At 40.9% G+C, this 1,164-nt stretch overlaps 1 pseudogene; it reads left to right on the top strand.

Annotated features, from left to right (window-relative positions):
- Positions 1–930, top strand: LOC129563205 (olfactory receptor 4L1-like; annotated as a pseudogene).
- The last annotated feature ends 234 nt before the right edge of the window (positions 931–1,164 follow it).

Here is a 1,164-nt window from a genome sequence, read left to right as displayed (position 1 = left end):
ATGGATCTGAAAAATGGATCTGTAGTGACTGAGTTTATTTTGCAAGGATTTTCTGCAGGATGGGAACTTCAGGTTGTCTTCTTCGTGACATTCTCCTTGATCTATGGGGCTACTGTGCTGGGAAACGCTCTCACTGTGGTCACAGTGACATGCAGTTCCACCCTTCGTTCTCCCATGTACTTCCTCCTCGGAAACCTCTCCTTTTTGGACATGTGTCTCTCCACGGTCACCACACCCAAGATGATCAGAGACTTGCTCACTGAACACAAGACCATCTCTATATGGGGATGCATGGCTCAGATGTCCTTTATGCACTTGTTTGGAGGTGCTGAGGCAACTCTTCTGGTAGCCATGGCTTTTGACAGATATGTGGCCATATGTAAACCCCTGCACTACAGGAAAATCATGAACCACAGGTTGCTGAACGGGTTTGTTATACTCTCATGGACAATTGGTTTTATACACACCATGAGTCAGATGGTATTAACGGTAAACCTGCCTTTCTGTGGCCCCCGCATTGTAGACAACATATTCTGTGACCTTCCCCTTGTGATTTAGCTTGCGTGTGTGGAAACATACACCCTGGAATTATTTGTCATTGCTGACAGTGGACTCTTGTCACTTATCTGTTTCCTCCTCCTGCTTGTCTCCTACACTGTCCTCCCGGCCACTGTGCAACGAAGATCATCGGGAGGCCTCTCCAAAGCTCTGTCCACACTGTCTGCCCACATCACTGTGGTCAGTCTGTTCTTTGGGCCGTGTATCTTCATCTATGCCTAGCCATTCAAGAGTTTTGCCAGCAATAAAGTCCTTGCTGTATTTTACACTGTATTCACACCCTTATTGAATCCTATTATTTACACCCTGAGAAATCAGAAAATGCAAGAGGCCATGTAAAAATTAAGGTTCCAAAATGTTAGCTCCACATAGAACTTTTAGATTTTAGAACTGTATAGGTAACCCAGCTTTCAAATATATTGCAAATATAATTTGAATACATATGCAATACATAGTTTTACTTTCTTATTTTAGAATCATAACTGATGCATACAAAATTAATGATAATATATTTTAAATTTATTAAATGCTGTTATAATGATAATTAGTGATCTCAGCAAATAGCCATATAAAAATCATTAAATACTTTATGATACAGGCAATATA

The sequence above is a fragment of the Moschus berezovskii genome, chromosome 9, assembly GCF_049115385.1.
Source record: "Moschus berezovskii isolate FMDL1 chromosome 9, NW_MosBer_1.0, whole genome shotgun sequence".
NCBI lineage: Eukaryota > Metazoa > Chordata > Mammalia > Artiodactyla > Moschidae > Moschus > Moschus berezovskii.
Note: the sequence above shows the minus strand (reverse complement) of the source record. Positions and strands in the feature narration are given on the sequence as shown.